Below are 17,315 nucleotides of genomic sequence, written 5' to 3' on the forward strand. Positions count from 1 at the left end.
TTGCGCATTCATATTCTCCTTTGATACGCAGTTAGTCGCAGATGGTGTTTGGGAGCGCTGCGTCTCCAACAGAATAATGTAAGAGTTAATATCAGTCCTATGATGACTCGTGTGTGTGTATATATATATATATATCTCCCTAAGGGTGAAGTAAATCATCATTCTCTCTGTGTCTTCCCATCAGATCTGTGAGAATTGCTCTCACAGAATACATAATACTGAATACCAGAGGGAGAACTTGGCCGGTTTATATTTGCCATTCAGCATTAATAACACACTAAATGGGCTTTTCTATTCTCTAAATACTAACTTGTCATATGGGATTTCACTATTATTTTAACAGGACAACATATGCTGTAGCGCTGTGCAATGGGACTAGCATGTGTACCTTTTGCCTGCACAGGGATTAGAGGGTTTAAACCTGACAGCTGATCGTACAGGAAGGTACACAAATATCTCTTTGGCGACAGCCCCATTGATTTTCATTTTAAAAGAAGGCGTCTCGCAGACATTGGTGGAGACTCGCTTACAGAAATCAGTACTTTTCCATTTAAAAGCCTTTTTTTTTTTTTTTTTTTTTTAAATCTTTTTTTTTTCTTCTAGAATTTGTGCACCATGGTCTGTTTTCAGAGGCTGATAGGTCTGCGGTTTTAAAGATTCAAATCATTCTTTTTTTTCCAGTCTGCCAGTTCGGAGTATCCTACTCACCCCCTCCACCCCCCTCCATGTTTCCCTATATATATTCTGCTCTATTAAACCCCAGGCACTCAAGCTCTTTGAGACATTTCTAGAGTTTACCAGCAATCTAGAGACTCTGTTCAAGCAGCAAGTCCAGCCCTCTATACGTGTGGCCTTTGTGACTGTTTCTGTTTGCAGCTATGCTCCAAGGCTGTTACATAAACCTTAACCTTTTTCCTACAATGGCAACTCCTCTTGGCAGCACAAATGTATTTATAGTTTATTGGAGAAGTTAGCGTCAAGAGGGAGATGGGGGGCAGTGCCATTTATTTTTGTTTTGTTTTACACATCAATGGTGAATCTTCCTTTAAAATTTGGTTCTCTGTCCTGCAGGCCTCTTAAATAAATTAGTCTTTCCAAGTACGGGATAATTCAGTGGTATTTAAGAGACACTAAAGGGGACTTGAAGATCTTAATGGGCATTGTCGAGCAGGATTTTCCTTCCTCTGCCTTGGAGCAATGCTGAAAGAGCGCAAGGAGAAAAAAAAAATAGGGATATCATATTTTCAACAACATTAAGGGTATCAAGATAACATGAGCGGGGAAGCACATTCCAAACAGATATAATAGAACAAGGGGTCATGCTCTGAAATCAGAGTGTGAGGATTAGCGGTAATGCGGGGAAATAAAACTTTACCGAGTAGTGCAGTCATTGAATAGTTCCTGAGAGACATGTCAGGGCACAATGCAGTGAGCCAGCTACAATGCTTAGGGAACTGCGATGGGCAAAATGGGTATTTTATAAAAGTGAAGCAATCCCGTTAAAAGAAATAGAATATTCTTATTGAATCTTTTGGTTTCTTAGGTTAGAAATGTGCCGCAGTTTTATCATTTTTTTCTAATCCCTCTCCCCCCCCCCCCCCATATCCAATATTGCCATTTGGCGCTGTGATGCTCCGCACTACTGACTTTCCTTGTTCTTGTATGTTTAATCACATGCTTTTGAGATGGGAATCATGGGACATTTTTTAAATGTGTACTATGGGCCAGAACAGCCTTGCTGTCTTATGCAAAATAATACTAAAAACTAAAATAGAAAAGTATAACCAATGGCTCTTAGCAAGTTCAATGTCCAATTGCTTCTGGTGTGAAAGAGAGAACAAGTTAAAATACTGTATTTGTAATTATTATTATTTGCAAATATATACTTTATTTTTGGTGTTTTATTGCTCGGTCTGTATGTAGCCCTTTTTTTTTTTTATATTCTTTTGTGTTCAGAGACTGGGAAAGGAACCTAAAAAGGTGTTGATTGTTATGTTTATGTAGGGTTTGTTGTTAACTACCAATATTGCAGGACTATAACATTATCTATTTAAAGTCTGCAGTGGACACATTTCAGGCTCTTTAGGCTATTGGACACAAATGGCTTATCCAAGACATTACTGCGCGATTAACGTCAAACATAATTGCAGCCCTATCTTCTGTTTTTCTTCTCCTGATAAAGGTTTCTATGATTGCTTTTGCGTCCCTGGCTAGAGGGCTGCTTCCAGGCAATTTATGTTTTCCGAGTGAGTGCCAAACACTATATATAATTCTGTATTATCTAAAATGGTTGAGAATATGTAATCTTATACTCGGAGTAATTTGTTGTACAGTTGAGGCTATTAATCTCTCTTTCCCCACGGCTGTAAATTTCCATGAGTCTCTGGCAAGGTCAAAAAGTTCAAATTAATAGTTTTTTTTTGTGTGGACAAATGGTTTGTTCTTCTGACTAGTAGGACAATGTTTTATATCCTTTATTCTTTGTGAACAATTGCTAGCTTTCCCTGGGTGTCCCTTTTACCCAGCCAAAGTGCCTTCACTGTTATAGATAGTTGGCTATGTAATATTTCATTAACCTGTCTTTTGTATGTCATCTATTGTGATATATAGCCCGCTTTAAACAGCCAGTAGAAATAACAGCAGCCTCAATAACTACAAAGCTCATTTTTTTTTCTGTAGCATTCCAGGCTGGAGTTGGCTGTTGTGTTGTTGTTATTATTATTAATGAAATGCACATTTTGGACATAGATTTACTGTAAATATACATTTGTTTAGCTATTATTTTGTACACATAAAGGCCTATTTTCCTTAAGCGTTCTCTAGTCCTTTTGTGATTTTAGTATTTTCTGTGGTTTGCTCGCAAAACATGAGAATTTACAATAGAATTGCAATATTTAGGCCAAAATAGTCACAATTGAAACATTCTCCAGGTCTTCTATTTTGGATTTAAATTAGCAGTTTCCATATAGATTTTCATTTCCATTAACAATTTACTGATAGAGGATGTTCCAAATCACTGCATCATTAAATTCCCTACTCACAATCTTCTTAGGACAATGCTATGCTTCCCGTAGAGTGGCCAAGTACTTGTATTAATGAAGGCACTGCATACAAGTACACTCCTCTTAACCACTTACTGTGAAGGAGCTAGAACTATGGGGGCCATCTATAGCACGTTTTACAAAACCTTGAATGGAGAAGTCAGGAAGGTTTTTTTTTTTTTGTTTGTTTTTGTTTTTTCTTATTTATACCTTAGCATATTTAATGCATTCATAAAGTTGTAATAAAAAATGCTCCACCCAGGTGTGTCCCTTGAATTAATTGTTGCTAGCTCATTTTAATATTAATTAATAATGCGATATTATGTCTCTTCATTTGCTGTTTTAGTCCCGAAAAATTGTAAAGCGATGTGTTGGCTTTATATTAAAGTGTATAATGGTAAACATTTTAAATGCTGCCAACAGATTTTGCAAACCTTGGACTCTGTGGGGTTTATTCACTGAATGCCAAATTGTGGAATGAATACGAAATAGAAAAAAGTTATGTGGAAAATGCTGATCTGGAAGAATTCTTCAAATACGCTGTAGTCCCAGTATGCCTATTTTCCACATAAATAGAACAATTCCGTTTTCAGTTCACTGCAACTTGTTTTTTGCTGTTGGTTAAAGTCCATTGTGTAGAGAAACAAAACTTTCTTGACCAAAAACAACAAACCGATACAGTAGGGTTTTAAAAGTCTTTTCTGTAGCCATACAACGTAAAAGAAAAGCCAGAATTCCTGTGAACTTTAGGCCTATCTTTACCACTCAGTCCTTACGTTCATGCTTGAGCAGACTTACAAAGGGATGTTTTTTTTCCTCTTGCTTTAATGAAAGAACCCTCTTTTACAACTGCAAAAAATATATATAAAATAAATAAATCCTCGAGTGGAATCTCTGTGCCAGACGCTGAGATTTCCATGCAAGGATATTGGAAAAGAGCCCATATCCACTGATGACATGATTGCAATTAAGGGGGGGGAAAATGCTTTCATAACAGGAACATCAATACAGCGGAACCCTTGGACACGTCACCTGGTGTGCGTTCCAATGCAATAGCTAACCTAGTAAAACACTGATTAACCACATATTAGCGGCTGTGAAACGTGTGACCACAGGAAACTGTAGAAAATGCTTGTGCTTCCTCTTAATGTTATGGCGGCAGAGGACCTCTAGTGGCCATTTAATATTATTTCATGGAAAATGATGGCTTTTCACCAAAACATTACCATTTGTGATTAAATAAAAAATATAATAATACAACAGTTAAAGTTATTTGTAATAAGGAAGTCAACTCCTTTTTCCCAAGTAGATGCTCTTTATTTATACACCAGTTATTTATTGCAACAAACTATATTGCACTAATACTGTACGGCTTGTATTCTGTTTATTACAGTACAGTAGGTGTACTTTACAGATGTGCAAGTAGTATGTGAAATCCTGGTCTAAAGAGGTTGTTCTATCAGACTCAAAGATTCTCACAGTTTTGTATCCTATATCTGACCAGTGTTTTGTTTTGGATGAATAAAGATTTATTTGACCTTGTGTAATAGGGAACTAAAGGTGTATGATAGCAGAAGAAATTCCTAAAGCATCACACATAGGGACCTACTGTAGTAGGGAACGAAATGTATATAATAACACTACAAATTCCCAAAGCAAGGTAAACCTGCCAAACTCTACCACAGTCGCTTGGTAAGATGATTTGGCAGTTAATTGAGAACTATTAAGAGGATTTCTTAATAACTAAAATCTCCAAGCCATGCATCTTCTATAAGTAAGGAAATAATTGGTTTTATACTTTGTATCTGTCTAGGATTGCTTTATCTATTTGAAACCCACACAATTCCTTTTGTGCAGTTGAGCAGTAAATGTAGACTGTTGTCCTGCTGTTGTGCAGACGAACTGGTAACTTAATTACAGAGGATTCCTGTAGATACTTTCTAGGTGTAATAATGGTTTCCCTTTTGTAGATGTTTCACACTGCCAACTCTACAACACAGCAATGTTCTTGTTCAGCACATCAGCATGTAGAGCTTGGTATGTGTCCAGGAAAACCTAGAAGCTCCAGCAGTCCTAGATCTATCTGGGTTTAAGACAGACTCCTGAGATGTTTTACTCAAATCTTATAGGTCTATACACAACTTTGTCAAATCTGCTATAAATATTCAGTCCCTTTCATTCTTCTTAATTCTTTTAAGTCTGGCTAATAAAATAACTCTGACATTTACTTTGTCAACCAAGTTCAAACCACATTGAGCCTATTGGGTCTCTGTTAATTTCCAATTGGCATCATCGCTGCAGTGAGATTTGTTCGAAAATCGCTTGACTGATTTACTGAACAGCAGCCAAATTCCCTGTTGCAAGAAAATGAAAAATATAATTCCTGCTACGGGTAAGAGTAGAGTTTGAGGGATATTTAAGGTTGAAGGGTTGTTAGTGTTTGTGGGGTTAGCGGTATCCCTTTAGAGAGATTTAGGCTTATTGGCTGATTTTAACAGGTAAATATATGGTAGTGCAATTTCTGTTCAAATATATTCCTTTTGTGACCAAATGTAAATATCTACCCCATCAAATTGGTATACCAGCTTGCAAATAGAATGCAGTTGCTCCCCTTTCTTGCTTTACAGTAAGAACAATAAAAATGTGTAGTTTTCTGTCTGAAGAGGTTTTTATCGTATCTATACACATGTATAAACGTTACTGTGCAATATTGTAAGTTTATAGCCAATGTCCGCAACACAACTGTTTAAGGAATGTATTGACTATAGAATCAGAAATACAAACGTATTCCTGACCCTATAGTGTTAAAAATATATAGTTTAGGTTACCGGCAGCCATTAAATAGAAAACATACAATTTTTACAGGTCTGAGCTGTCCCGCCAGCCCGGCCCCGCCCCTGCCTCAGATCCCCATAGGAAAGCATTGGATTGGCATTGAGATAGTCAATTCTAATGATCTCAGCCAATGAGGCGACTGAGGCTTAGCCAAGAGTTCAGTGTCTCCATGCAGAGCGTGTGGACACTGAACGTCACCTGCAGCACTGACACAGGAAGTGTGACGGCCAGTTGAGGTGTCCCTAGGGAGCAATGTAAACTCTGCCTTTATTCTAAAAAGGCAGTGTTTACATTAAAATACCTGCAGGGACCGACTGTACTCACCAGAACTACATTAAATCGTCACGGTCATGGCCGAATCCCGTTTAGTTTTTTTTTAACCCCCCTCCCGACTCCACTACATCTAATTGATGCCCTAGTCACCCCCAAATGCCCCTAAGCACCCCATATTACCTAGTTTTTAAACTGTATTTTCTGCCCCGATCTATATACTGGGCGCCGCCATCTTTGTGTGGGTAGATGAAGGCCCTGTAGGAAACGTCATCTGCCCACAGTAGATAGCGCTGTTATATTCCTGCGCATGCCCAGTTAAACACTTGGACATGCGAATGGGTATTTCATCCAATCATTCGTCAGAAAGACGAATGAATAGAAATGTCAAGACGAACAAACAAACACCGAATATCGGGGTTCGTTTGTTTGTTCAGTTTATTACAAGGAGGGAGCTACTGGCGCGCAGCCCCCTCCTTGTAATGTGTAAAAATAGAAGCGGCAGGGAGCAGTGCTCCCCGCCACTTCCTAAGCCCCCCATGTCCTCCCTGCCGCGAGTAGGGGCATGTCTACTAAACAGTGACCAGCCTTTCCCCGCCCTGTGGAGCTCAGTCTGCGTCGCACCCTCGCCGGGTGAAGATGGATTCATTTTTTTAGCGTTTTTTTTTTTTTTTTTTTTTTTACAAGTTTGACGGGTATTATGGTTTTTATTGGCCTTTCTTGGGGCTGAAAAATGAAGATTTTAGAAAAAAGACTTCAAATGGTAGTTCTTTTATTCCCCCCCTCACTATTTTAGGGTGAGGGTGTAAGGGATTTATTAATTTTTGTTTTGGGTGGGGGGGGGGGGGTGACTAGGGGCCTGGGGACCCCTAGTCACCATGCGGGTGGGGAAACATTTTCATTTAGGGCCCCCACCCACCGCTCAGTGGGTGGGAGCCGGGGGGAGGACAATAGGTCCCCCCCATTCTCATTTAGGGGTAGGGGCCTGGGGGGAGGACAATAGGTCTCCACCCCCACCCCTTATTCTCATTTAGTGTCCCCACCCACAGCTCAGGGATGGGAGCCTGGGGGAGGGACAATAGGTCCCCCCCATACTCATTTAGGGGTGGGGGCCTGGGGGAGCACAATAGGTCTCCACCCCCACCCCACATTCTCATTTAGGGCCCTCACCCGTCGAGCTCTAGGTCCCCCCGGCTCGGGAGGGGGTACTAGGGTTTTTGTTTGTTTTGGGTTTTTTTTACACCATGAGCAGCCACAGGCTGCTCACTGTTTAATAGACATGCCCCTACTCGCAGTATAGTGAGTAGGTGCAGAATTTACTAATATTAAGTAATTTTTATTAATTTCAGCCTTTTGGTAGATAGCTCCCCAATTCCCACGGTATTAGGAAGCTATCTACTAAGCGGCTGCAAGATGAAGCCGCGGCACGAATAGGATTGGAGTTTCATTCATTGGAATGAAATTCCGATATGAACAAAGTCCCGAACTGCGTCCTAACACGAATGGAGAAACTGTTCTCATTCTGTTAGGATGCAATTCGGCAGCTTCGCTGGCGTTCTGTCTAAATGACAGGATGTTCGTGAAAAGTGAAAGGAAGCATCGCGGGAACACTGATGATAGGTGAGAATTGTGGGAAGATTTCTCTCACCACCGGAAATGTAGCAGCACACTTTGCTCCTCCGCTGGTCAGAGATGGTCAGGCGTAGGAAACCTCTATAAGACCAATAGTCCCTACTTTGTCTTATGTTTTAAAGAAAACTAGAGCAGACAGGAAGAAATGAAGAACAGATCCTGACAGATGGAGAGAAGAGGAATCGATTAAAGAAAGGTAAGTTCGACATGACAGTGCCGCTTTAAGCTGTAGTTGTTAATGTGACTATACTGTCTCTTTAATAAAGTATACAAATAATGTAATTTAAGATGGCTCTCTGTGACAAGTTACAAGTTGCATGCAAACCAGAGTTAGAATCCATTTTTACAGGGTTAATATTTTTTTTGTTTTATTTCATACTCATTCAGCTTTTTTTTTTTTTATAATTCTTTATTTTTGGTATCATAGTAGGCGGTATCATAAACAATGAAAACAGTAAGGCTTACGCAGAAGCCGTCTTGGAAGGCATAACATGTCCTTTGGGTGCCAGGCTTGTGCAAAAGCCACCTTAGTGATTGAATCTATGAGTGAGAAACTTGGCTTGCGCAGAAGCCTTCTTAGATGTTACTATCCGTAAGCGACAAACGGGGCCTGTGCGGAGGCCAACTTAAGAGACATAATAATACATTTTAAACAGTGCTTGTGCAATCGTTGTCCTAAGAGGCTTGGTCTGAGTGTAGTTTGTAGTGTGTATGTGTATGAGATGCATCATTGATTGGGTCATTGCATGCTGTGTGTTTGTGGGAAGTGTGGAGTCTCGTGGTAGTCTGTCCTGGTTTCCCACTTCTAGGTGGTGTTGGTGCTGGGAATGAGGATTGTTAGGGGGTCATTGTGGTGATGCTGGTGTTCCAGTGGGTGTTCCGGTTGGAATCCTAGTCCTGCAAACCCAATGTAGGTGAGGTGGTCGAGGGGAGGGAGGGGGGTCGGGGAGAAAGGAAGAAGGGAGGAAAGAAAAACAATTTTTTTTTTACAGAGCCCCCTTGCTCTCCCCCGCTCGCCCTGAAGAAGGGGGGGGGGCTGGGTTGGTGGGGAGGTGTGGCTTGGGAGGAGGGGGAAATGCTTTGGGGAGGTCTTCCGAGACTGGGGCTAGTTGGTTTCTGTTGAGTTTATGGTGCCATTGGCGCTTTGATGAGCCACGGGTCCCATATCTTGTGAAAAGACTTGGAGGTGTCATGGATCAGAGCGGATAGTTTGTCCATTTCGATTGTTTCGTCTATTTTCTGTAGCACTTCTGTTGGGGTGAGGTAGTGTTGCTGCCCCAATGCCTGGCTATTGTTCTCCGGGTGGCTAGTGCCACTCGGGCTGTGAGTTTATTTTGGGCCCTAGTTAAGGATTCGTGTGGTTTGGAGAGGAGCCAGATCCACGGATCCAATGGAAGATCACTGTGTAGAGTCCTGTTGACGGTTTGGGCCATTTCACGCCACAGTGGGGTGATGTGCGGGCATTCCCACCGTAGGTGGATGTACGTGCCTTGTGCTCCGCATCCCTTCCAGCATCGGTCGGAGGTGGAGAAGTGCATTTGTTTTATTGGGGTGATATACCATCGGAACATGGTCTTGTAGGCCTGTTCCTTGTGTGTGACGCAAATGGAGAGTGATGCTGTGCCCTCCCATATCTCCCCCCAGTCGGAGGGGTCCTCCGGGGGACCAATGTCCCTCTCCCAGGTTCTGGTGTAGAATAGGGCTTCTGGGGTACCGGTGTGGTGTAGGATGCTGTATATGGTAGAGATCTGGCCTTTCTGTACAGGGGTATGTAAGCACATCTTCTCGAAGGACGTGAGTGGGGTGGTGGTGGCGGCGGTTTGGTTGGTTGGGTGGGACAGAAAGCTTCTGATTTGGAGGAAGCGAAAGTGGTCGAATGTTGTAAGTGGGGTGTCTTGTGGGAGTTCCATGAAGGGGATTAATTGTTGTCCCCGGAAAAAGTGGCAGAACCTAATTAGGTTGTTGTCTAAGTGTTTGGGGGTCATGCCTGGTTGGAATTGTGTATTCCTTAGTATAGGTGTTAGTGGGGAGTTTGTGTTTGCGGGTGACTCGGTCCCACAGTTGTATGGAGTGTGTTAGTGCTGGGGACGTGTGGGGGGTGCACGGTCTGCTCTGATTGGGGAGCCATAGGAATAAGGAGGGGAAATCCCGACCGAATAGATCATGTTCCAGGTCTAGCCATAATTTGAGGCCTGCTGGGGCGTGGAGATTTTGGATTTGAGCTAGCTGGGCCGCTTGATGGTAGTCCCAAAAATTGGGGAGACCCAGTCCTCCCTTCTTGTGCGGTACATACAGCGTTGTCCGTTTTATTCTGGCTTTTTCCCCTGCCCATACGAACTTGTCTACTTGGGTCTGTAATAGCTTAAAGTCTTTCTTGGATATGGGGATGGGTAGAGAAATCGCGGGAGCAAGTTCATCTTAATTGACGCCAGGCGTCCCAGCCAGGATATGGATAGGTGTTGCCAGTTCTCCAGATCCTGGGTGGCTTTGTGTAGAAGTGGGAGGTAATTAAGTTGGTATGTGTGTTGCAGTTCCGCTGGTAGGTGCGTACCAAGATAGCTTATGCTCTCTGTTTCATATCGGAATGGGTATTTCCGTTTAAGCGCCTCTAGTGTTTCGGGGGGAGGGCGGGGGGAGTGTTAATCGGGAGGGCCTCTGTTTTACCTAGGTTTAGTTTGTAGCCTGATATTTCGGCGTATTCGTCTAGGAGAGCTAGAAGGGGGGGTAGAGAGTGTATGGGGTCGGTTAGTGTTAACAGAAGGTCATCCGCGTAGGCCGCTATCTTATATTCTTCGGTACGGATTTTGAGGCCCGTAATGGTTTTGGTCTGGCGGATTTTCTGGAGGAGGGGTTCCAGGGACAGGGCGAACAGAAGGGGAGAAAGATGGCAGCCTTTTCGCGTTCCATTATGTATCGTGAAGGAGGGGGGCTGAGCTTTGGGATTAAAGGTTTGCTGTGGGGCCAGTGTATAGTCCTCTGATTGCTTCAGTGAAGGTTGTTGGGAAGCCCATTTTGTCAGGGGTAGCGAACAAAAAGGGCCAGAGAATGCGATCAAACGCTTTCTCGGCGTCTAGGGATAGGAGGAGGGTGGGGTGTGGTCGGTGGTTGGCGTTCCAGATTAGGTCATATGTTCTTCTGGTGTTATCACTTGCCTGCCGGTGGGGGATGAAACCTACTTGGCCTGGGTGAATTAGTTTAGGAAGAAAGGGGTGTAGTCGGTTCGCTAATAGTTTTGTGAATAGTTTGATATCAGTGTTCAATAGGGAGATCGGGCGATAGTGGCCTGGGTCTTGATGGGTTTTGTTGGGCTTCGGGAGTAAGCAAATTTTTCTATCTTTGTCCGGGTGGGATCTGGGTTTTGTCGGGATTCGGGGTCATGGCCGGATAGAGAGGCGTAGTAATCTTGAAAGACAGACGCGATTCGGTGTGGAAGTGTGTGCAGTTGGCCGTCTGGTGCTTTTATTTGGGGTATGTGTCTGGATCTCTGTCTTTGGTGGAGCCTACGAGCCAGGAGTGTGTCTGCTTTGTTCGATTTCTCGTAAAACATTTGCCTCGTCCATTGGAGTGCCTTTTTAGAATCTTGTGCCATGAATTTCTGGATGTCTTGTCTGTGCATGTGGACTTGGGCTGTTAGGGCGGGTGTGGGGTTATTTTTGTGTTGGAGCTCCGTAGCTCTGAGGGCTGTCAGTTGTTGCTTTTTGTACGCCGTGGCCGTCGCGATTAGTTTTCCTCGGATGACTGCTTTATGGGCTGCCCATAGGGTGCCTGCGGAGTCAACTGAGTTTTTATTGATTTCGAAGTAGTCGAGGATGTCTTTTCGGAGTGTTTCTCTGATGGTGGTGTTGTGGAGGTGTGTAGGGTTAAGTTTCCAAGTCCATGTTTTTGTTGTGTGTGGGATGGTGAGCCGGAGTGTTATGTCGGCGTGGTCCGACCATGTTATCGAGCCGATCGATGCTTGTGTGATGTGGGGGAGTAGGGAGGGGGATGTGAGGAACATGTCGATGCGGGAGTAGGATGAGTGGGGGTGTGAGTAAAACGTGAAGTCTGCGGTGGTGGGGTGTAGGAGTCTCCATGTGATTCTCATTCAGTTTTATTCACTAAACTCCATAATTATACCAAATCAAAATCTGAGTGCCAAAACTGAAGCTAAAATAACTGAGCTGTGCCTATAACTGAAATCTAGAATATATTTTTGTTGCCGTTCAGATTATTTAGTACAATTCAAAGTTTCTTGAATAAACCCCATTGAGTTTCTCTTACACTTGTATTTTCTTGGATTAAATATCCCCAGGTGTTTTGTTTGATAAGGCATTCAGATCTTTTAGGTAAGCGTGACATATCCAAAAGTAATGTTTCGTGCTTGTTTGTTGCACGGACATAGTGGGCACACCTGGCACTGGAAAGTACATTTCATGCACCAGTTGTTACTAGACTAGTTTTGTCTCAACTGTAATTGGGAAATAATAGTGACATTGTTTCGTGTGCCAGTACCGGAAAGCCAAATATTGTGATGCTGTTTTTTCCCAGATATTTCTGCCTATTCGATGGTCCTTTTGTGACTAAATGAATGGCACATTCTATCCACGGGAATGATTGCTTTATTATTTTTCTTGAATGGGGGAGTAATGTGTTGCTTAATACTCTTTTGTCCATGGTACACTCCTATTCAGTAAATGCTTTTTCTGTAGAATTTAGAAATTCGTTTAATGTATAGAAGAGGGAAATATATAAGCAACATATGTAGTGTCATGATTTTCCTCGCATGGTAATTACAGTGTGACATTTTGTGTAGCATCTGGTATAATGCCTAGATAAATGTACCAATGTTACTCTGAATGTGTGAACTTTACATGTGCTGAGAGATCCCTAGATCGTGAATGAGCAGTTGGCACTTGGCCTACAATAATGTAACAACATTTCACTGCAACATGTCAACATCCAATATGGCTGTATTCCAAATCTGTTACTACAGTAACTACAAGCAAGAAATTCAGGAACATAGTAAAGAAAATCAGATGGAAATGTAACCGGTGGGAATGCAAGCCGCAGAGGCTTAATTAAGATTATTTTCATTTTCCTTAAACTTTTAATTCTCATGTAAAAATGGTATTGGCTGTTCCTACTTACTCAATGTATAATTTAAAAGCTCTAAATAATCGTGGTGTTAAGAGTCATTAAATATTATTTATTGCCTGCCTTTACTTTCTCAGTGTATTATTTTGATTACTTTCCAAGAATCTCAATACACAGTGTAGAATTATATTGTGCTTTATTTGCTGTATTGTGTTCATTATAATATATATACATGATATAAAAACTTGTTTCCTTTTCTTTCCAAAAACTATAAAAGAATCAGGAAACGATCCTCCTGTTAATGCCACTGGTGCCAGTCACTTCCTCTTTTGCAAGCCGGAAGCTCCTGCATGGAGCTTCTGTCCGCTTTCCTGAGCTGAGCTTAGCTCTGCACCTGCTCTCCGTGGAGGAACCGTAATCACAAACACGGATACAGCACTCACAAAGTCCAAAAATAACAGGCATTTTTGGACCACACTAGCAATGTTTAAGCGTAGCCAGGAGCTCTTCCCTCCGAAGCATGTTATCGTTTTTATGCTGTGTAAAGGGTTCCTTTAAATGAGTAAATCTTCCTTTTGAAGTGAAACACAAAAAATATACAAACAAAGTGGGATTAAGTGTGGTGGCAATAAATGCCACAGATCACCTGAGTGGAAACCCCTTACACCACTCTATAAAATACAAACATAAAATACATACAATGTAGGAGATGATTCACACTTCTAGAATGGTTCTGTAATATAAAAAGCAATATAGTGTAATATGCTAGTACAATTGTATCAATCGAAATGAGCGTCAGGTACTCACAAGCCTAGAGCCAAATTTCTGCATATGGCTCTCATGGATAGCGCTGTGGGACTTTTCAGGATGTCCCTCTCCTATTCCCAGATCACTTATATGGTGCTCCGGTTGGGTAATAATCCAGGTTCCACAACTTGACTTGACTTTTTTCAGGAGAAAACTTTATTGCTCCCCAATGTGGAGTAAAACATGGATCAAATTAAAATTTTGATAAAATAAATAAAAAATAGAGTAACTGTATATAGTCCTGCCAATTGGCAAAAGTCCAAATGTCCGAAACACGTTTCGCCCCGTACCAGGGGCTTTTTCAATCGGTGTATGGGCTTCCTTCTCTGTTTGGCGTCTTCTTAATCCCCTTGTGTCTTTTCACTTCCGGGTTCCGGCTATCGCACGTATGGAACGCAACGTGCGTTCCACCGCTGACGGCATGCGTTCCACTTTCAGATGGCGCCGTCGCTATCTACTGACGTCACTGGAACGCATGTCGAGCATTTATGTTATGCCACTAAAGCTATCTAAATTCCTATTAATTCCGAAATGGAACGCACGACACGCTCGACATGCGTTCCAGTGACGTCAGTAGATAGCGACGGCGCCATCTGAAAGTGGAACGCATGCCGTCAGCGGTGGAACGCACGTTATTATTCACCTGAATAACCGTGGTAATTGAAATTGCAACTCTTTAATTGAGGAATGGAACATGCATACATTTTTCTTACCCATTCCCTTTGGGAAAGCTGCTCTCTCTCTATACACAGCAGTGGACTTTCCATACATTTCTCATCAATATTGAGGAAAGGGGAATGTAATTAATCTTTGTCCGTAATAGCTTGTTTTGTATGGAATTACAAATGTCTTTAGCAGGTATTCTTCCCAGTCATTGTGGTTACTCCATGATGAATTGCAGCAGAGGAAAGGGTTTTTTACACCAAGAACAATAAAGATGTGAATTTCTCTGTCTAAAGAGGTTGTGTAAACAGCAACTGGATTCCTCTTTGAAAACACAGGATATTCAAGGATATTATAGTTAATATCTGGTGTACAATGTTGATCCATGGAGAAAATCTGAAAGCTGTTTTTGTCGTAAAATTGCACAGGGCTTCAAACTAGGTCCTCCGTCTTTTTTTTTAAAAATGTATCAACCGCTGAAACATGTTTTTGAAAGGCTTGCATTTTGCACTGGTCCTGAACATTTTATTAAACCTGTGTTACAATGCATCTGTATAATGCACGAGGTGATACCCACGATCATGAGGGGTATTGGGGCAAACTCTCCTCCTCTGCTTTGTAGAACACATGTAACAGCTATCATTTGTCTGGCCATCCGCTTAATCTTATGTATTTATTATGGTAGCGACATGAAATAATCCATTAAAAAATATTTTTTTAAAAAGTGGTTTACTCGGTTGTATTGTGATGTGGACAACATGTTTGCCTTTGCTTTTTTTTATTTTTTCTCTCCATGAAACTTGAAATCAACAGTCCCTAAAATTGTTACAATAAAACAGGAAATTCTGATTCCATTAGAGAACAATTTGTTTGCCAAATCTCTTATATCCGTGTCTCACTAATGTCAATATACTGCTTTAGTTGCAATGATTACCGTGGGCTATCCCTGAGTGTTCACTTTACCTAAAGAAGTATTGGCTACACCTCGCTGACGAGGCCCAAAGAAGGCCGTGTTTTCTGTATCTCTCATGCAGAGGGAACTTGCTGCCATTTCAGGTCTGGACTGCCCTTATTGGTTGGATCAGTCTGATATGAAAATATTTTAGGTTCTCTCTGTGATGTCGTAAGTGAACAAAAACTAGTTTTATACCTGAGCCGGCACTAACCTGTGGAGTTTCTCTAAGCTTTTTTATCCGTTCTCGGTTCTAATGTTCTTTGTTTTCATTCCCCTGTATACATTGATGGGAAGGAGATCTGAATGAGATATTCTGTTGTGATTAATTGTTGTGAGGGATTTACCCATTTCCTTATGAAATAATGTTATAAAATAAGTTTAGGTGGTACTTGGCTTGGACACACTCATACTTTCCCTCACAGCTATAAACTTTGTTAGAAACTTTGCAGCCAAGGTCATTTTTTTTTTTTTTTTTTTCGTCTCACGAGGTGGAATTTCCAGATAAAGCCAAAAAAGAAAATACCGTAAACTATTATCTGTTTCCACTCTCCTTTGGCCCAATAATTAGAGTTATGAACTACTTGATAAATGTATGGCTTCCTACCAACTCCTTGGAATTCCCCTACCCCTCCGCATCACTTTGAGTGAAGGGTTGCAAAACGTTTTTTATTATTCTTATTTTAAGTTGTGTTATTTATGAAACATACTTTATGACTGTTCAAAAGTTTGGAATAATAGGACCAGTCCATTAAGATTTTTATTCCATATTGTTCTTTTTCTCATATTCTCAGCTGATACTAATCTTAAAAGTTAATTTATTTTTATTGTTCGTGTTCTTATTGGTGCTTAGATTACCTTATTGGTTATGTGGGGCAGATGTGTGGCATTTGCCTCCCTCTGCCAATCAGATGTATTGGGCACAGCATATTGGGGATGTGAAGACCTTCTAAATTCAAGGGAAGAGCCTACAGTCTAGTGTTTGTCAGCCTGACAGCCAGAAATGGTGTCGTTTCAGAAAAATATAAAACTTGCTGTTTCCAATAAACAGTCCAAACAAAGTGAGTCAATGCACCAAAACTACTTCATTGAGATTAAAATGGTTTTGGTGCCGAGTGTCTCATTAATATATTGTATATGCATAAATTCCCAAGAACAAAAAGTAGGTGTTCTATATTTTCCTCTTTATTTATATATATTTTTTTTATTTTTTTCTGTCCAGAACGATTTTCATGAGTCACTGTTTTATAAATTTACCATAAATGTCTCTTCTGTGAAAGGTCAACTTTGAACGACCCAGTGGGAACTAATGAAGTTGGGTTCTAGCTGTGGCAGTGTCTGAATGCTACATTCTTTCTAAAAATGTTTTTGGTACCTCAGAAGAGTCATTCATTGCGGTTCTATTGCACACGTGTTTCCCAGTATGGCTTCAATATGTAATGGCACAATTAACTGCCACGGAGTTTGAGAAACCATCGTTCTCTTTGCGTACTGATTAGACGTGCATTCGGTTTCAAATGAATTGTGATTCATCTGAACATTGGGCGATCGTTTAACCATATGACAAAATCACAAAACAAACTAAACAAGGACTGAACGAGCATTTGAGATTCTGAGTTCTGTCTGTGGGGCCAAAAAATAAATAAAATTGATCGATGGTTAGAACACAGCCACTAGTGGTTGATTTTAATTAAACAACATGTGAGATGGAACCGGTAGAGTGGGGAAAAGGGGAGATGCTATTAAAAAAGAAAATAACAATACATCTACACTTTATATAGTATATAGTGTAATAATGTATATATACATTTTTTTCTGCTTCTCCTTTTTTCTCTCTATTGATTACGGTACTTCTCTTCACTTGAACTGTGAACCATATGGCGCAAAAATTTGCCTACTAGTGTGCTTCAGAATAAATACATGATATTTCGGTGCTTTTTCTTCCAATTTGCTCTGTCCAAATGTTTTTCCCGAGACAATTGCACTGACAAAATTTGTTCAAACTGAAATTTATGGATGAGAACCAAATCGCCCAAAATATT

General features: G+C 41.2%; 1 protein-coding gene across 4 annotated transcripts in view; it reads left to right on the plus strand.

Annotated features, from left to right (window-relative positions):
- Nucleotides 1–17,315, plus strand: part of LOC134573083 (semaphorin-3F-like) — a 66,715-nt gene that overhangs the window by 18,046 nt on the left and 31,354 nt on the right. The window lies entirely within an intron of this gene.

Source organism: Pelobates fuscus, chromosome 9, assembly GCF_036172605.1.
Source record: "Pelobates fuscus isolate aPelFus1 chromosome 9, aPelFus1.pri, whole genome shotgun sequence".
Classification (NCBI taxonomy): Eukaryota; Metazoa; Chordata; class Amphibia; order Anura; family Pelobatidae; genus Pelobates; species Pelobates fuscus.